This window comes from Vanessa atalanta, chromosome 23 (assembly GCF_905147765.1).
Source record: "Vanessa atalanta chromosome 23, ilVanAtal1.2, whole genome shotgun sequence".
Taxonomy (NCBI): Eukaryota; Metazoa; Arthropoda; class Insecta; order Lepidoptera; family Nymphalidae; genus Vanessa; species Vanessa atalanta.
This window is the reverse complement of record NC_061893.1, coordinates 3,660,976-3,677,793: the sequence shown is the minus strand read 5'-3', so window position 1 is coordinate 3,677,793 and position 16,818 is coordinate 3,660,976. Positions and strand designations below refer to the sequence as shown.

At 32.0% G+C, this 16,818-nt stretch overlaps 1 protein-coding gene across 1 annotated transcript in view; it reads right to left on the bottom strand.

The window, feature by feature from the left end:
• Positions 1-15,306, bottom strand: part of LOC125073139 — a 38,749-nt gene extending 23,443 nt beyond the window's left edge. Inside the window, exon 1 of the mRNA XM_047683842.1 lies at positions 15,202-15,306. The gene's annotated coding sequence lies outside the window, so the exon portion shown is untranslated. The remainder of the gene's footprint in view (positions 1-15,201) is intronic.
• Between the last annotated feature and the right edge of the window lie 1,512 nt (positions 15,307-16,818).

Genomic DNA, 16,818 nt, shown 5'->3' with positions numbered 1-16,818 from the left:
TATGCCGTGACGGTAAGCGGCTTGACGCTAATAAAGTTATTTTCTTTGTCTTTTTTTACTTTTTATTTTATTAGGTAGGCAGACTGGCAAGCGCTTTACTTGGTCAGTCACACACTGCTCATATAAATCGAAACATTACATTATCTTGGGAACCTTGATATTTTGATTTTTTTTTATATCTGTAGTTACACTGAGTCACACAACCCAAACAAACTCAAAATACTGGATGGTCATATACTATTTAATGATGGATCATATATCATCTGGTATATGATGAGTGGGTGGTACCCACACAGACGGGATTGCAAAAGGGCAATTAACCAATTATTTATTTTCCTCTATATTTATTGAATGGTTTCTATAATTTCGATGATTCACATCTGCTGGGAGTCACGTGAGAGCTAGTTGCAAAATGTCATTTGCAAACACACGCCATACTTACTCTTAGATCCAACGTTCAACCCGTATGATTGATAAAATATTAACTGCTGTTTCTTAACGAATATCGATCGAAACCTTTGAAATTCCTAGTTTTTCTTGGTAGAATGTACATTATACCTTCGAAATCAATGGTTCCTTTAAATTAAATTTATTGCAAAATTACGATTCATACGTCGGAGTCTATTGGTTTTTTTTTGATTTCATGGGCACATTGAATTTAAAAACTATTATTGTATGATACCAGCAAACATTCCATTATGCCTAGAGTTTTATAACATCAGAAATGAACGAGAACGCAGATGTGAAATTGTCAATAAAGTTAGAACCTCATCTGTGCAAACGAAGGATATTAATCTCTGTGATAATTATTATTAGCATTAGCAGCCTGTAAATTTTCCCACTGCTGGGCTAAAGGCCTCCTCTCCCTTTGAGGAGAAGGTTTGGAGCATATTCCACCACGCTGCTCCAATGCGGGTTGGCGGAATACACATGTGGCAGAATCTCGTTGAAATTAGACACATGCAGGTTTCCTCACGATGTTTTCCTTCACCGCCGAGCACGAGATGAATTATAAACACAAATTAAGCACATGAAAATTCAGTGGTGCCTGCCTAGGCTTGAACCCGAAATCATCGGTTAAGATTTTGTATATAAAATAGATTATAGTATCTATTCCATATACAAAAGGACTTAAATCCTGCATGTTGTTTTTTATATGTCTCCAACAAAACGTGCGCATCTGATAGAGTATTCGTGTGCTTAATTAGAATTTATAATACATTTAGTGCTCAGCGGTGAAGAAAAACATCTTGAGGAAACCTGTATGTGTCAATAAAATTATGTCACATGTGTTTTAACCCAACAATAACGATAACCCACAAACTTTCTCCTCAAGACTAGAGGCCTTTGGTCAACATTGGAACATTTGCGGGTGATAGTTTTCTATACTAATTTTATAGTGGTAAAATTCGTTCTTGGGGGTAATTCTATTAATGAAGGCTCCAATTCTATATAAAAAAGAGGTAAGACACCCGGTTGAAACGAAGTTGCTTTCGCTGTTATGATAAAATACAATACATACATAAGTTTTACATAACAGACAAAATGAAATAAATCTTTGAGAATAATTAAATGAAAATAAATAAAATTGTTATTAAAATACCGTATGAACTAAAACAATGACAATTAAAGAGTTTAAATAATGTAATATACTGTGTACAATAGAAAGGACGCTTTGATTTTCCTTATTTGACGATTTCTGTTAACGTAAACCATGTGAAAGAATAACGATCCAAAAATCAGTAACGCTAAATTATTGAGTGCGTAGAGTGTAAGTTACATTTATATTATATTAGCAAACATGGGAAGGCGGGGCGGGGCGAGTCGCTTGTTTTTAATATATCAAACATTTTTAAACTTACACCAGTAGGACTCGGTGACTCACGCACGTGACTTACCGTGTGTGGTACTTATTCATCGAACATGGTTTACTCATGACTTGTAATACGAAACATGGCTGAGCTGTGTACTTAAGGGCAAAAGGAACGGATAACTTAATGAGTTATTTTTTTAATATCGTATTCGACAGACGTCCTGTCCCTGCCATCATATATTATCCTCCTGCTCTTATCCCAATTTACTTGGGGACGGCGCAGCATGTCTTCTTCTTCCATACTTCCCTATCTGACGTCATCTCACAAGTAACATTTTTTCAGTCATCTCTCACACAATCCAACCATCTTTTCATTGGTCGTCCCCTTCCTCTATATCCATCCACGTTCATGCTCAAGACATTCCTCACAACATGTTCCTCATTCCTCCGCATAACATGCCCATAGCATGATAGCCGCCTTCCACAAAACTTCTCGGCTATCGGTGCCACTTTCAAACGTTTTGTCCGTGCCATTGTTATATATATATTATTTTATTTATCTATTTTGATTTAATGTGCTTGTAAATTTTTGTATGCCAGGCAACAAAACAATCTAAATTGCATTTCAATAAAAATGCCTATAGTATTGAATTAACATCGCCCTTAAAATTCCGGTATCGATTAAGACATAAATTTAAATATTTAGTTTACTTTTTCATCAGCGTTATAAAATAATTACCGGGAAAATACCCAACTTGCTTAAAGAGTAAACAAAAAATTAGAAAACATATAAATAAACCTCGCCTTTCATTTTTTGTAGCCTAATATGACATTCATGCTTATCACTTTTGGTATCTGTGCTGCCTTGATCGTCTTCGACGCATACAAATGAGTCAGAAGAGAAAACACTGGTACATAAATATATTATATATATGTACTGCATACGTTGTATAAACGTTTAGTTACTATAAAATAAATTATGAAAACCGATTCAAGTGTTAGCTAATTTATGCGATTCAATGAGAAAACACAGAGTGTTTTATAATAGTAAAATAACGGCCTTATAACGTTCCACTGCTGGACAAATGCCTTCTTTCGATTGGAGGTTTGGAGCTTAGTCCACTATGCTGTTACAATACGGGTTAATGAATTCAATAGTGAGATGCTAGTTTATAACAGATGTTTCAGGAAAAAAAATCCTACTCAGTTTCTTTCACCGGTTCTTTTCAGGTTCGAGGTGTTTAATTCCGAACCGGAGGAAGATTTTTGACTATCAATAAGAAAATGTAACGCTTCTTTATTGAATAAAGACACTTGATTTTTTAGATTGATCAGAATAACTCTAGCGTATTCAATTTATTGGTTACGTGAAATGCTTTGATTATAAATATGTTTTTTCTTTGAAAAATAAAACAATTTAATGTTTCTTATTAATGTATTTCTGTCTCTAATCTTATAAGTTATTCAATGAAAGAAATGGAATGTTCCCAGTTGTAAACTACAAGCTGTTACATGCACATGCTACATGCACATATCTGTCTCCGCTTGATTAGTCAAATCGATCGCCAAGTTAACAGTTTCGATAAAAACCACGCGGTTGCTCAAGTGTTTCCGAATAAACGTTGCAAGTACAAAAAACGCTGGATGTTCGCTCATTACGATCGAACTCGTTCGATCAATGACGAGGCGAAAGTCTTACCAACATACAAACAAAAGCTACCAATTTTATTAGTATTAGTAAAACGAATCGCTTTCTAGTTAAAGAAATCCGTCGTAAATATTTAAATTCAAATTCCTTTATTCAATGTAGATGTACACGTACTGATAGTAGATGTATTTATTGAATGACAAAATACAATACAAAATCTGAAAAGAAAAAAACCAGACCTGAGATTAACCAGCGAAAGAAAAATGGGTTTTTTTCATGTTATTTTACAAATAGTTTTCGCCCGCAGCTCTTTTGCGTGTTAAGGGGTCGTGTGTTTTAGATATAAAAAGCCTATGTCCTTCGTTGGAGTTTAAACTTGCTGGATACCAAAGTTCAACAAATTCGAATCACTGGTTTAACCTTAACCGTTAAGCGTAACAGACAGACAGAGCTACTTTCGTTGTGATTGTTCTATAAATAGTCGCTGTACTTATAATAACTAATTAAAGCACAAAATTACGGGAGTGACAAAACTCAGTCTAATAAAATATAACATAACCATTCGATTCAATCACAAGGTTATTTACGAACAATACAAAAAAAGCATTAATGTCTTTGAACATCAAAGATTAATTAAGGGCAGTAACAAAGCGACGTCGATAGATACCAATGTTAAGTAGCAATTATTATTCGCTAAGCGATTCGCTTTCTAGTTGCGAATAACGTACGATTAGTAATTTCGGGGCGAAATACTACGCAATACAAAATTGCGGTCGAAATCTTAATTTTAACAGGTAAACAGTTTGCTTTCTACTGTTTTTGCTTGTTACCAATTTATATAGGAAATTTCCTAACACTGCTGACATTGAATGATAAATTAATTGCGTTTAATGTATAATATACACATTATGTTAATGATTGAGAAGGCTCGAAAGTGAAGCGAAAGTATTCCAGCGAAAGTGTTAGGGAATTCATTTTGTAATATTATAGTTGTGTGGAATTAACTTTATGTAAAGTTGGTAAGTATTGAGTGTCGAACTATTTGATGTGTCATTGATATTCTGCGTAGCGTAATGAGTTCTCATGTGCTTACTATTTTTTTTTTAATAATTATGAGCTAAAAGTCCGAAGGTGTGGGCTACAACTAACATTATATAAAAAAAAAATATCTTAGATGAACTATTGTCCGGCATTCGTGGCAATTTTTCTTTAAATATCCTTGAATATACTATCGTTAGAATATAAAAAAACACTATCCTTATATGTGTAGTTAAATGCTAGAAAACTTCACACAAGCCTTAACTGAATCGGATGGACGACGATACGAAGAAAAACAACCATTAAGTTTTTTCGACTAGCAATACCAATGCGTTGTGCTGCGTTTGTTTATAAACCAATCGTCATGCAGAACGGGACAGATGTGCGCTGTCTAGCAGCGAATAACAAACGAGTTGATAGTTTAAACATAACAGTGATCTGTCTAACGGTTTCAAAGTCTATCTTAATCTGTTTGAGGTTAACCAACATCATAATAACATAAAATTATTTATCAATAGAAATGAAAGTAGTTTATTATGTTTTAGGAAAAATTCCTAAAGCTTGGCATAATTTTGCATTAATACCAAGATCAGGCGTTTTGATGACGTCAGTGAACCTGACTGGTTTCATTAAATTTATGCAGACGAGTAAAAGCGACCTACTGTTCCACTATAGGTATTTTTACCTTAAAATTGTTTTTAAAACATACTATAGGTACCTGCTACGTATTGATATATTGGATTACTGGTTATAGTGCCCTTGTAAAGTAACTAAAAAGAGCCTGCTTCAGGGGACGCCTAGAAGATATCGATATTGATGGTTATTGAAATAATTTTTATTTAAAGATAACCAATTGAAAACATTATCTGTGGATATGGTCGGTGGTGACCATTTAACAAAACGTGGCCCATTTTTTCGTCCGCCTCTTTATATGTTACAGGAAAATAACTATAGATGCATTATTTTAATAAAAATACTTCAATCAATGCTACCTAAACAAAATTATTTATTATATTCACAGCGGAAAGTGTTTAAAATGAAAACACGAACGCATCAAAATGAATTATTTTTTAAATTTTAACACGTAATTAGTGTCATGTTCTCTAGTAGAGATTTGTTTAATAGGACCTCAGTAGTTTCATGGTTTGTTGGTAGTGAAATTAGTCACGGTCGAAGTTTTGGAGACTTGTTAGCAACATAATAAGCTTAATCCATAGACCTAAAAAAATATAGAATAGACGTATTATTAAATAAAATTTACTCTCGTAAAGCTGATATGAAATCGTAACTGCGTCGCGTTCGTTAATTCTCGCATGACACAAGCTACATTAATTTATTGTTAATAATAATAATAATTTTTTTCGACTTGTTTATAAGAGTAAACACAGATTTTCTCGTTAATTCGTCTAGATTCTACATTCCGAATCGTTGCCATCACACACATTAGATGCACTCAATTATGCACTCGCATTTACACAAACAACATTCAACATTATAAAACAATGTAGTAAAAGGGTTCTACACAAAAACAATTTGTACAATACAATATACGAATGTTTGAAAAAAGATCCAATCAAAAAATGTTTCAATGTAAAATTAATTGCATGTATGAACAACGAATGAATGTTATATAAATTCGCACGTGAAACTGAACGCAATAACAATAAAACATAAAAATGGTTTAATTAAATAATTACTTAAAGAAAGTTAGTATAACACGAATATATTATATAAAGATCTCTCAACCGTTAAAATTATAAAAATATAATTAAAAACAATCTTTTACATTATCAATGTACTGTACTGTTATCAGTAACGTTATGCGAAAATTTGTGCACGATCAGTTAGTTAAAATTTAAATGGAAATAAAAAAACACAATATAAATATTTGATCCATACTGATAGGTGAAGGCCATTAATCCATACTATGTATATAACAAATGCCAAAGTCACTCTGTTTGCATGTATGTATGTTACACAGAACCGAATCTGGTGCAATTTGGTATGAACAATTTGAAGTCTAAGGAAGGATCCCTGACAAACGCAGGCTAAGCCGCGGACTTAGCAGATATTTTTTTTAGCGTAAAAGCGGTTTCACACGTAGCAATCAATTGTAAGCGTGTGTCTGATTACGGCGATGAATAAATACTGTTTTAATTAATGTTCTAAGTAGTTTTGGTAATTGCATTTACGATTGCTCAAAATAGCTTGTTTAAATTTTCTGGTAACGTCGAATAAAAGTAGCGATAATTTACATAATTTTCGTAACAATATAAACTCTTTTAAACAATGTGTTCTATTTTCAAATAATTGTAATAATATTATTTTGTTTTTAATGACGCGATTAATACAAAAAGTGTTAACAATAATATTTATGCTCATAATAATATATAGTACTGAGCACTCGAAAGCAAATTATACTTTGTAAATGATTGTAGATACACATCTACGAGAGTGAATGTAATGATGATTTAAAGCAAATTAAAATCACGCTATAATTACTTTTTACGTATAAATATTTAGATACCTATGTCAAACCGCCATTTTTGTTTACAGGTCTTCAATAATCGTTTTTTTTTTATTTGAAACATTTAAAAATAATAATATTTTATTGATGTACGTGTCATTTAAATAAATCCTAGTCACAATAGTTATTATGTATACATTAAAAATATAAATATTTGTCGAAATAAAAAAATATATAATTATGAAAAATATATGTAGTACTTTTATAAAACCGTTATAGACCGTCGAATTATTAAAAAATTAAAAAATTAAAAGCAGTTTTTTTTTTAATCTGTAAAAGAAAAGTCACAGCGCCATCTTTGTTTCATGGAAATTCCCATTTAATCAGAAGTTGTTTTTCCTTACAGTTAAAAACGTCTACATCGCGTGTTACTAACAGCTATGAATGTTCGTAATATGAACGGGCATATGAATCCGATTTAATAGCACTCGTTCAGTTAAATTATAGTTCGGAGTGGAAGTGAAAGTGGTTCGGTTCGATCTCGCACGATTGTAAAATGAAAATAAAAGTGTAGTTTTAGACGTCGAGCTCCTGAGCGACGATTTCGTCATACTTTCTGTTAACTTATTTTGTTGGACTATAAATTATTAAATGAACTGTCATTCATCAAATATATGACGTTTATAATATAGTTATTATCGATTAACCACCATACGCTTCACGTGTTAAAAAACAAAGTTCCCTGCCGCACCTGTCTGCCTGTGTGAACGCGATATAATCAAAAACCACCATAACGGGTTTTGGTATGGTTTTCACCAGTGCACTGAATGACTAATGAGGAAGGTTTAAGTGTAAAATACATCAAGGTTTTAAGTCTAAATTAACTAAAACATGGCGCTAATTGTTAAAGATGTCGGGAAACCATGCCGACTGGGAGCTTTACTGGGAAGCTGATGTATACTAATATTATAAATGCGAAAATAACTCTATTTTGCTCTTTCACGACCAAAAAGTTCAACTGAATTTGATGAAATTTTGTAGGAAGCACGCTTTAACTTCGAACATCTTACGCAAATTGAAAAAAAGAAAAAAAAAACACAAGAAACTGGATCTACATATAATTTACAACAATGTAATTTAACATAATTTAATGCATTATACAGTGTTTAAGTTGAGTTTATACAAGAAGTGTTAACTGATTATAATAATCTGTATATTAATAATTGTAACTATATATTTATTTTATTATATTTATTGCTGTTATGTTAAAAATAGTAGTCTCATAATGTCTACTAGAATCGAATGTTTATTTTCTTAAATTACTACTTATTCACGATATTTTTTATCTGTGAAAGAATGGACGGGATTTTTGGCGGGCTTTTTAGAAAATGTAACAAATTAACTAACCTTAGTATAAAGGTTTAAATTGGTTAAAAATAAGAAAATTTTCGTTCTTTTAGATGTGATTTTTTTTCATTAATAATTATTAATTTCGTATAATTAATACCCATTAATGACTAATTCATTATTATACAAAGGATTTTTTATGGATTAGATGTTATAGTACACCAAACTCAAATGTCAAAGAACTTTTGGTTAACCACAGATTACCAAAATCTAAATAGAAATCATTCATAGCCGTTTGTACCTATGTGCTCACACCTATATTCTGAAAACTTTAACAATTTACTTATCTTTACGCTGACGGTATAAAGTAACCAATACAACTGTTTGCGGTTGACATTTTGTATGGAGATGAGTCTGAAAGGGTTCTGACAAATATGTCAATGGAACAGCGATGCATTATATTATCTGTGGTCGACTACCACAGATAGTATAATGTAGTAAAATATGAAAGTATGACACACAAATATATCCTAACTGACATATGAATGGACAGATATTAATATTAATTTCGACAGAAAACAAGAAACTAATTAACATAGAAAATTTAAAATCGTTTTCTCAAAACAATGTTACATTCATAATATTCATGTTTTTGAACGATGTATATTTTCTTATTTAAATATATAGCTTATAAGTTGAAAATTATAGTTGGGAAGAATCCTATCTATTTATATAATAAGCGCTCATATCTTTGACTAGGTTTGTACCATATATCCAACTACTAGTCTAGTGACAAAAAACAATTCTTTGTATAAATATATCGGAATTAATGGTTTTGAATATTTCATATTGATTTCATGATTATCGAATTTATAAAATTTATTAAGTATAGCAACCTGTCCTGCTTTATAGTACGAGTTTATCGTAATGGTTTTAGGTCGACTTTCTATGCCAAGGTCGAAAAAATAAACGTTATATTATAATGTGTTTATTCCAATTTATAATTACTCAATTGGTCCAATGTGAATTAGTTCGTTTTTTGTAATATCGAATACAAATACCCAATAGTTAAATTTTATATTTTTTTTTTAAGGCGCAGTTTTATTAATCATTCTGAAGTTCTTTTCTTTACTTTCTGTAGCGAAGTGAGATTGTCTTTTAAACAAAACTAATTTCTCAATTCTCGCTATTGTGTGCGTTTTTAAATACAATGGCTGTGAAGGCGGAAATATGCTATTGATTTGACGATAAATCTTTGTTTAACTTTCTTGATCATTATTGACATTTTCATTTAAAGCAAAAACGGTCAAAATCATCTAATGAGAAATGTTCATTTATATTTAAGCATATTTTTTTTTATTATTGTGGTTTTGTAGGCTGACTAGCAGTGGAAAACCCGATGGTAAGCCTATAGACAATGGCGATGTTAGAACGATAGCCATCATCATCGCACCCACAAATTGAGTACCAAGAAGTCTCTGGTCCCTGTATTACACTGGCTCGGCCCCCCTTCATACTTTAACTCAACCATGCTAAGTATTGTTGTTTTGCAATCAACACCCTCATCCTACATTCCACCGAATGTGGGAGTCAGGCTTTCACAAAGTCACCAAGTGAAGTTATTTCACTGGTTTATTCGGATAGCGTTAAGGTTATTTTTATCAATGAACGATCTGAAGTTTAATTCTGTGTGTAACTCTATACTCACATTATTTATGTTTATGACGAATGAAAGAATTCTTGACCTTATTCTTTGAACGAAAAAGGTATTCCATACTATGAATGTCACAAGCGTCCGGTTTTGGAGAAAGTTTGATTCACGCCCTTTTGACGTAATGCGGTGGTATATCGCTATATGGCATACAATATGACATTTTCCATTAATATTTGATGTTCTGATGGAAAATAACGTAAATTGTACAGTTTAAGTCTAATAATTATTGACTTTTCATTTGTAAATGTGTAATCTGTGTTCGCCGTTTTTAGAGTGACTTCTTATGTTTTATAATAATTGTCTGATTTTTATTTCCGTATTTATTTAATTAAATTTTATCTGTAGATCTATTGTGTTAGAACAAAATCGATACTCATCGAACACATCATAAAATGTCAGAAAGTGGTATGTAATATTTAAAATAATATTCAATCACACGCATCAAATAGCGTGTCACGTTCAGTCGGTTTTCATCTCATTGCGAGTGAGATACGAAGTGAGATACTACTGGTGTTTTCATCGGGGCTTTATAATTAATAGGATCTTCGAAAACGAATATAATGATATTTTATTATAGTCATATTGTTTTTAGATTAAACGTTCTGGGAATAAATCATTTCTATGAAATTCTATACCAAATATTTGTCAGAAAAATAACTTTGAAAAGCTATGTTCTGCTGTTGTCTCGTTGAAATCTGTAGTATACATTTTTTTTTAAATAAAGGAACTTACTATAGTTAGTATAATTTACTCTTTGAATTAATACTTTCAACCAGCGACATTGCACATATAGGCGTACGCCATCATACCATAAACATTAGTTAATTTACAACACCTAAACTTACCTTGTTAAGTAAAACAAGCTAAATAGAAAGACAAAAATCTTTATGGAACAATTGTACTCAATTGTAAATAAACAATTTTACAGATTAATTGACAATAAAATTGCAAACAAAGCTTTATCACTAAAGGCGATCTCTCAGACAGCCTTGGGCGTAGAGAGATTTCACTTACAGAATCAAAATCCACTTGTTAATTTCAGTACTAGTGATAATCAATGAGAATTAACCAGATAGACACAAGTTACACCTGAGGTTCAGAGATTTGAAGAGCGACCGCAATAGTAAGGACTCGTATAATTGCAAATACCACAGATTATATCTCGGTTGTTATGGCTTACGCAACATTGAAACCATAGAAGAAATTGACTGCAAACTGACAGCTTATCTGGCTTTGAGTAACAATTTAGTACGGCAATGTAACCTAAATGGTAACGTGATCAGTTAAACAATGGGCTGTCTTCTTCTCTCGAATGTTTAATCGACTATATCAGAAAGAGATAAAACAGTCTAGACACCGGATAAACAAAGTAAGGCTATTGTATGATTTGAATTATTTTGGTTTGTCTAGTCAATATAACCTCTTTAAAAAAATAATTGTTTTTTAAATCATTTTATACATTTGATGTCGCTTTAAATGTCAAACCGTAACTTAAAGTTGATATAAGCAGTAAAGTGGAATAGTGTTGTGTTATAAATAAAGTCATATTTATCACTGAGAACAGAATTGTTTTTAGTGCACAATGTAGCTGATCTATTGTGTATATACGTGAAAGTTTTATTACTACAAGTAATTAAAACGGGATATTTACCATGCTTTTTTTATATTTATTTGGTGGAGCTCGATATTTTGACATTATCGACGAATGTCTTGTTCACGAGACTCACGTGAAAAAACAATGTTAAAACCTTAAACAAAGTTTTGTTTAGTATTCCTTCTTGGATTGGAATAATCTAAATAGGTATTCTTTATATTAATTAAATTATACGTACATAGTTATGTTAATGAAATACAATTAAATTACTAAAATTACTAGCCATCCGTCTCGGTTTCACACGGTTACAATGTCTAAATATAATTTCAAGATTGTAGAACAAACATAAAACATAATCTTGTTTCTTTCCTGTTGGGAAATTTTAAATTCTTGATATGCATGTATTATACATATAAAGTTTCATCTTGATTTAATCTGCTTATTGATGAAAAAAGCATTAAAATCCGTTGCATAGATTAAAAGATCTAAGCGTACAGACGTTGGGAAGCGACTTTGTTTTATACCATAATATCAGTTTCTCGTGTATTTAGTAATATATTTATCTGGGGATTTTTTTCTAAACCATCTAAATCACTAAACATTGTAAATCATATCAGATCTGTAACGAATATTTCCGCTTTATTCTTTTCTATGTTTATAATTGGTCCTGTAGTAATTGTTCCACTGAATCAAAGAATACTTGAAGATAAGTTTTGGAGCTTATCCAAAATATATGTATACATATGCGGGTTTCCTCATGATGCTCACGTGGTGAGGGATTAAGTAAATTCACCGTTGCGTACGAGCTGAATCATTGAAACAAATTAAGCAAATAAAAAAGGCAGAAGTCTCCGGTGTTGACCGCAATCTTCGGTTAAGGTTCACGTGTTTGTTTATATAATAGGTAGCCTGACGATAAGTGGTCACCGCAGATTGACATTAGTGTTGTTATAAATATTAGCCATTCCTTACATCACACCAATGCACCACTGACCTTGGTAGCTAAGATGTTCCTTGTGCAGTTAAACTGCCTCACTCACGCTTCAAACCGGAATACAACAATACTAAGTATTGCTATTTGACGCTAGAATATCTGATGAGTGACTGGTATCTACTCAAAGGAGCTTGCACAAAGTTCTTCCACCTCGTATGCCAAGTCACTAACCCATTTCGGTTCTCATTTTAAATGCCTACAACGTATCCAAATTAAACATAGATTGCATAAAATAAAGCCAGGACTTTATTGCATGCAATTTTTCGTAATACTAAATATAGTATGTAGTTACATAATTAATAAAAATTTTTTAAATTAAAATAAATTAACTTGTAAACTTGAACTTTAATAACATTCTAATTATAAAAAAACTACTACTATTATTTATTAACTCCTACTATTTATTATTATAATGATATATATACCAATTATTATTACAGGTGGCGATCGACTTAATAATGAAATCAGAATAGAGAAAATTCGGCACTTCCGCAATCGGGACTGCTTTCTATTTGAATACGGCTCTGATTTCGAATGTGTTCAATCAATAGCTTTAAAATTATTTTGAAAGCAATGTTTTAAGGTGATCCCAATTTTCTTAAGAGTTGTTTACCGTTAATTGATAAGCTGTTTAATAAGGCATATCAAAATTAACATAAACATAAATAATGTTAAAGATGTGTTTTCTATTATCCACGAACAACATTCCATGGAGATGTGATTATTGGTATAAAAACATCGACTTTATGTTAACTGGTTAGAGTTATAAAACATATATTGGAATGCCTTCTCCACCGCACGTGACATTGGCCAAATAATCTGTGCCTTATTGGCACTAAAAAAAGCCACAAAAAAAGTTGAATTTAAATTAATAGGATGAAACAAACTAAAAACATTTGAAAATACTTGGACACAAAAGTCTAAAAACTAACAACCTCTAAATATCCCACAGCTAGGCTAAGGCTCCCTTCGAGGAGAAGTTCGGACTTTGATGGATACACGTGTGGCAGATGTTTTATTGAAATTAGACTATCAATATCAAACAATCTTGGGCCGACATGGCTCTTGAAAAAAATCTCTGCTGGTATAAATTATATTAAAACAAAAGCAGTCTTCTCTATTCTCAGATGTTGTCGAAGCAATCGAAGTCCCGGTAATTACAATATACCACCCATCACTGCCTTTTATACCGCAGCTATTCTACCGCTAAAGATTACCTCTTAGTATCGTTGTTTCCGGTTTGAAGGGTGAGTGCGCTATTTGTAATTACAGGCTCAATGGACATAACTTGTTAGATCCCAAGGTAGATGACATTGGTAACTTTCTAACAGGTGGCCTTTACCTACACCTTTTATAAAAAAAAAAACTTAATAATCATAATATTTTTAATGTGAAAAAATGTTTATTATTGTACGTCATCCAAACTATGTCAGTAAATTGGTTAGCTCATTAGTAGAATATTGGCAGTGAATTTGTAGACTATATTAGGTTGGGATTTGTACACCAGCTACAGTTGTCTTATTAAATATAACCTGCTTAGTTTATTAAGAACGTGTCTTGATACAATATCTGAGACCGTGTCGAAAAAAATAGTGGCCGACAGTTGACCATTAAGTACACAAACACCAGTAAAGTAGTGTGACGTTTGGCGAGTGTCTCGCGTACATGACACGCACACCAAGATTATGATATTGGCTCGTTTGTTTTGGTTCTTTTGTATTACGAGACTCTGTCTGGATATATAGATAAACTAGGATATATGTAATATGCAAGCGCTCCTGTATTGTCCCTGAATTATGTAGTGGGTTAATCTGGTTTTAGTGGGTAGTCTGGCACACATTCAGGAGTCCAAGCACAGCAAGGTACAGTTAGGGTTGCATTAGTAGCCTGTAAATTTCCCACTGCTGGGCTAAGGCCTCCTCTCCCTTTGAGGAGAAGGTTTGCAGCATATTCCACCACGCTGCTCCAATGCGGGTTGGTGGAATACACATGTGGCAGAATTTCGTTGAAATTAGACACATACAGGTTTGCTCACGAAGTTTTTTTTCACCGCCGAGCAGGATATGAATTATAAACACAAATTAAGCTCATGAAAATTCGGTTAAGATGCATGCGTTCTAACGACTGGGCCACCTCGGCTCGTTAGGCAGTTAAGGTTGACAATTGTTATTGCAAAAAAGGAAAGTGTCTCATATTCGACATAGTCTTTAGCGATATTAAGCGCGAAATTCGAATTAAATATCACAAGTAATTTGGCATTTCTATATACTATAAGCTATACTTGACAATACTAAGTAGTATATTGTATGATAGTCACAAAATATGTCAACGAAGAACAACCTTACGATGTCATTATCTTAGAATTTCTTATTCGCTAAATATTAACAGAGCAGAAACAATGGAGGCGAAATGTAAAAAACAAAAATTTACACTACGATGTGTTGTAACGAATTGTTATTTACAAACATTCAACAATGAATTATATTATAATTTTGCATTTAAAATAACTTTCACTATCACTGAAAAAATTGTAAAGTAACCGACTTTCATTTTATAATAAAAATATGTATAGGTATATAAAGTTACCTCAATCCGACGGAATCCGGAATAATGTCGCACTGGTCAGTCACAGATAATAAAATTGGTTTCGTATAGGGGTCAGTCACAACGCGACATGCACACACGTTCAACGTCGTACCACTAAGCTGTGGCTGCGGACTGTGGAGAGAAGGTACTCTTTCGCGCCTTCGAGATGCAACAGTGAAGGAAAAAGTCGATGAAATTGTCGATAGTTTGTGATTATTATTGTAGACAACGGAACAACAATACCTTGTATGTGATAGTTTGGGGGTTAAGTGAGCCAGTATATTTACAAACAAAAGTAAATATTTAAATGACAATTAATTGAATATAGTATGAAGAATTGCTTATATTTTTTTAATGTCCAACATCTATGGAAAAATGGTGATCCTTGCTCCCTGTTATAAATAAAAAAAAATGTTTATGGTTATAATTGTACGAACTAATTTAATTTTGCAATTATCGATGATTGTGTTCTACCTACCCAGTCGTATTTACGTAGATACGTAGACGTAGAAACACATAATTAAATTCAAAAATAAAAATAAAAGAAATGTCAAAAGTACGACTACTTTACCTACAATAAATTGAGTTGTGAACAATACTTTTTAAGAATTTAATAAAATTGTAAAAAATATCAATTAGTATTCTTTTATTTTATATTCAGTATCCCGAAGACTTAGTTACTAAGAAAATTATTATATTTTTAAGACAGCCTTTGTAATCGAGTGTGTAGTTAAAATAAATTATATTTAAAGCATGTTTATAAACAATTTAAAAAGCCATTTGTATAACTATTTGCAGTCTAGATGCATAAAAATTACCACACATATTTAGAAAATAAAAAATTATAATATAATAATTATAGTCTACTATCGATATTCTGCTTAAACATCACTAGTAACGCGGTTTGCCAAACCATGTTCAAGAGCAAGGTGAAGATCTGGGTCTTTGACCGCAAATACGGGCCGATATCAACTATATAACTAAACCTAGATTAAGTATAACTTGACCATTGAATGAATAAATTAAAAGGGGGGAGTTTTTATATACAGTTGTAATGTAGGCATAGAAGCGACTACCCGTGTCGGCTAAGAAAAAAATATTTCAGCCCTAAGATCATAATGAATTTTTATTATTATAGCATTTAACTTTTTATTAATGTATATACTGTCTGAAATTGGCAAATTGTTACCAATGCACGTAGTAAGTATTAGAGTTGTCTTTATAAAAGCAATGTCTTAAAATACATATTTTACAGACCTCACATAAAGTAAAATGTAACTTACTGTGTAAAATTTACAAATTTACACTGTAAATGGTTAATAATATTTTGGTTTCGAATAATGATCGCTAGTTGCCTAGTTGTTTTTTTTTTACGACGGATCTCTCACTTGTTTTTCCGGAATGTGCTCGAACGTGTTGACAATAAAAAACTTTTATCACCTTAATGGTATTTGCATTTCCGACCTCAACCTATCATATACATATGCATAGACGACATTGATTTAAGCGACTACTTACATAACTAATGCGCCACCAACCTTGGGAACTGAAATATATGCTTGCAGTTACACTAGCTCACTAATCTAATCTAATCTGCTTATCCTCCCAATTATTCAA